This window comes from Phalaenopsis equestris, unplaced genomic scaffold (assembly GCF_001263595.1).
Source record: "Phalaenopsis equestris unplaced genomic scaffold, ASM126359v1 Scaffold231556, whole genome shotgun sequence".
NCBI lineage: Eukaryota > Viridiplantae > Streptophyta > Magnoliopsida > Asparagales > Orchidaceae > Phalaenopsis > Phalaenopsis equestris.
This window is the reverse complement of record NW_018249526.1, coordinates 141616-146531: the sequence shown is the minus strand read 5'-3', so window position 1 is coordinate 146531 and position 4916 is coordinate 141616.

Genomic DNA, 4916 nt, shown 5'->3' with positions numbered 1-4916 from the left:
CCTTAAATAATTTTGAATTCAACTATCCTCCTCTAAATTTAAAACTTATTACTTTCCTTCACTTGAAAAGATGTATATTTTTTTTAAAAAAATACTTTCTAAGAGAGCCTTAAATGTTTGAAAATAAAAATTCTAAGAATCCTTAATTTTTCAAAAAATATAATTTTTCCTACTAAAGAAAGTTATTCATTTTCCCAAGTTCTCAACTAAATATCTTTAACTCTTGGTTCACCCTTTTCACTAAAAATATCAACTAAGTTTTCCTACTCCATTTCGATATTTAAAATTTTAACATCCTTAAGATGACTCCTGATTAGAAATAAAATAAAATTTTATTTGTAATAATTTTGAAAATAAGTAAGGTTTAAATTTGAAAAATTTTTCTTTCCCCCCAAAACTTAAGCTCAAAGATGTGTATCAGTGAAGTACAAAAATATGTGGCAGGGAAAGATCACTTTTATAATTTACTACACATCCTACACAAATATCAACAAATAACTCATGATAGAATATTGCATTACAAAGTAAATCTAGCCTAAACATGCTTGACATAACACTATAAATGAATTTTTATTAGTAGAACAGGTAAAAACTGAAGATTAAACAGTAACACATTTTAAACTTCATAAAGGAATTGCTGGATGCTAATAATTTTAAAATATTGACATAAGTTTTGTCCTTTATAAAGACTCATTTAACTTGACTTACAAACATAGACACACAAACTCCAATACATAGACTCACAGATTCATAAACAAACAACGACTAAGGTTAATTTAGTCTCCCTTCTACTCACACTTCCCCTCCTTACTTTCAATTTCTAATGGAAGAAACTACACTAATAAAGTGGGTGTATTATAAAACCTTGTATCATGATCACCCATGGACTAGAACTTCATGTGTTACCAATTTCAGGGTTACTCTATTACTCTAAGTTTAAGGCTAAGTTTAAGGCATACACAATCTAGTAAATATAGTGCAGTTCATCCAGATGTTGTTCACTAAGTAAGTTCATGACCTTACCCAGTGAAGACAAAGCCAGATAAAGGAAGTAATAGAGTTTACATGGATTGTCTCAAGTCCAAACACTACATGATTCAAGGTAATGCTCAACTCCAGTTAAGAACTAAGTTGTAACAGACTTGTAAACCGGCTACTACCCGAAATCATATACAAATCTAGTCATAACGAAGGAATTGCCTTACAACATTAATCTAATCCACTATTACACATCAAACACATATCAAAGTCTAACATCTCACTATTATCCAATCCAACATAACAACAATCACAATAAACAAATAACAAAGATAACCATGGGTTGCCTCCCATGAAGCGCTCGGTATAACATCGACGACTCGATGTATCCAATTTTTACTCAAGATGCCCCAACATCAGAATCTCATTCATTTTGTCCATATACCACAGAATATGCCATTTATTGATTTTGAATAACTCTTTCTTAGGAGATCTTTTACTGATTTCATCATTCAATTCAGGTTCTTGTGATTGAGTCAAATTTGAAGATATAAAGAGTGGTAGTGTAGATGAATTCCCTAAATAGGTAGGCCTTAAATTATATGGGGGTACATTCATCTTAAGTTCGTGAGATTTTTTAATAGATGGAATTAAAATTTTACTAATTTCGGTAATGTCTATCATTTCACACCTCTTCTGAACAGGCATACAGTCTTCTTTAAAAAACTTTTTCAACTCATCATGAAAGTCCATTTCGATCTCATCTGTTAACTTAATCTCATAATTTTCTTGGAAATGGTCTTTACTTAGATAATCAATTTCATTGATCCAAAAACAATCATTATCTTTTCTCTCATATGGATACTTCATAGACTTTAAAACATCAAAAGTGGCTTCATTGTTACTAATATTCATAGTCAACTCTCCTTTTTGTGCATCTATCATAGCTTGTCCAATAATAAGAAAAGGTCTACTCAAAATAATTAGATTTTCTTTATCTTCCTCCATATCTAATACAATAAAGTCTATAGGAAAGATAAATTTATCAACTTTAACAAACATATTTTATATAATCCCTTTTGGATAAATGATCTTTTGGATAGATGATAGATCGATCAACTATCTAAAGGGTTACAGTAGTGGGAGAAATATCGATTAAACCTAACATTCTAAATATTGATAGAGGCATCACATTAATGCTCGATCCTAAATCCCATAAAGCTTTTCCACATACTCTTTCTCCAATTGCACAAGGAACTGTTAAGCTACAAGGATCTTTAAGTTTCTGAGGAAGCTTTTTCTGAAGTATAGCGCTGCACTACTCACTTAGTGCAACTGTCTCATAATCCCCAAACTTCCCTTTCTTGTTTAATATCTCCTTCATAAACTTTTCATAACTTGGAATTTATTCCAAAGCTTTAGCAAAATGAATATTTATTGTTAACTTCTTAAGTACTTCCATGAACTTTGAAAATTCCTTATCCAACTTACACTATCTAAGTCTTTGAGGAAATGGAGGTGGTGGTATTTCTAAATTTATTTTAGTTGAATATATTAATTTTTCCAGATCCTTAGAAACATGTTCTTTAGGTCTTTTAGTTTCCTTTGTTTCTCTAACAACTTCTTTCTCTTTTTTAACCACACCCTCTATCTCTCTTCCACTTCTTAATTGGACAGCGTTGAATGGCTTTTACTTATTTGTTCATCATTTTTCTCTTTATGTTTGATCTCAGTGTTGCTAGGAAGTGTTCCTTGGGGTCTATTGTTGAGTGAATTGGCAATTTGTTCCAGTTAATTCTCTATGTTTCTAATCGCAGCATTTTGACCTTGCAACAGTTTTCCCATTTGCAATACCACTTCTTCTATAGACATCTTCTTATCCTCAAATTGTTGATCATTATTAGTTTTTGGTGGATATGAAGGTCTATAGTTTGTGTTCCTCTGATTATTCCAACTTTCATTAGGATTTGTATGATTATTTTCCTATTTTTGGTTTCCACCCCAAATAGTATGATACCAGTTAAAATTAGGATGGTTTTACCAACCTGAGTTGTAAAAGTTAGAATACAGGTTGTTTATGGTATCTAAAGTCTCATATGAAAATTAGAATCAATCATATGCCCTAATGAACTTTCCTCACTTACTGAAGTGAATTGAGGCTGGTTCATTCCAAGTTGGTCCAACTTCCTTTATATTGTAGCAACTTGAGATGCAAGAATTGCAAACGCATCTATGTCATAAACATTGGCTATCTTTTTAGGATTTTCCCTTGCATAGGGCCATTGAAAATCATTTGTAGCCATTTCTTCAATTAACGCATATGCTACATCAAATGGTTTTGACATTAATAATCCACCAGCGACAGCGTCAATTATTATCCCAAGGGATCCTACTAACCCATTGTAAGAAGTTTGAATGATTAACCAATCGGCCAGAGCATGGTGTGGACACTTACTTAAGAGTTCCTTAAATCTTTCCCAGGTTTCGTATATTGATTCCCCTTTATATTGAAAAAATGAGATAATATCATTTCTAAGTTTAGTAGTCCTTAAAGGTGGAAAACACTTAACTAAGAATTTCTGAGTTAACTCCTCCCAATTTTTAATAAATCCAGGTACTAATAAGTATAACCACATTTTACCCTTATCCTTTAGTGAGAAAGGAAAAAGCCTTAGTTTAACATTATTGCCTGACATGCCATTATAACGAAATGTAGCACAAAGTTCTAGAAAATTTGATAAGTGTAAATAGGGATCCTCCGAAGGAGTTCCCCCAAACTGGTTGTTCTGCACTGGTTGGATAATCAATGGATTTATTTCAAACGAGTCAGCTTCTACTACAGGGGTTTGTATACTTGAGTAAATTTCATCAGTCGTAGGATTTACATAATCCCTCAATGATTTATGATGATTTTGTAAGTTATTATTTTGAATGTTTTTCATTTCTAATTCTAGATTTTCAAGCCCTTTCTGTTTTTTGTTTTTTTTTTCCATTTTTTTAACTGAGGATCATAAGGGACAAGTCTTACAGATCCTTTGTTTCTCATACACAACACAACAAACAATGCGGTAACAATTAAACAAATAAAACAAAAATTATATTCGACACAACAAAAAAATTTTAGAAACACCTTGCTTTTCACAGAAACAGTTTTTTTTTCACAACACTTTTTCATACAAAAAAATTTTTCACACAAAAACATTTTTAACGACACTTCAGTTTTCCATGTCTAAGTCTAATTACTTCAAATAAAATTCTCCTAAAAGTTAAGATCAACTGTTGTGATCCTCGGCAACGACGCCAAAAACTTGATCTCAATATTTTTTATAGGTAAGGATTTAAGAAATTGACACCACTACTTGGAGATTTTAATCCTCGGTAATGACACCGAAAACTTCATCTCAAGCAAAGTAAGATTTTAAAGATATTTCTAGGGATTTTATGCAAGTATATGTATCGTTATCAAGTCATATAGAGCTTTCTAATTAAGCCCCAAATATTGATCCCACGGAGATCTAGGTTAATCACGGCGACTTTAAAGAGAAATTCTAATTCATAATAACACGCCCTAGCTTGGAAGGTTGATAAAGGTTTGGTTTTGATTTTATCCTACAATTGTCACTACAATACTACTTCTACTTCTAAATTAAAATACTTAGTTAAAGTCAGAAAGTGCGGTTTTTAATATATTAAAACTACTCTTCCTCATGCAATGAAAGTAGTGACATGTGTAAAAGTAAAACAAGTAGTGAGAGAGATTGTGACAAATAGGAGCAATTATATTCTTTACCCTTACTAGAGATGTTATAAGGAACATTGGTTAATCTAAAGTTTGAATAGTTTTGAAGATGGGCTAGGTAGGGAAGATACTAGCTCTCACTCTAGAGTTCCCTCTTATCCCTCCACCTGGAGGCTAACATCTCGCATCAAAACCTAAA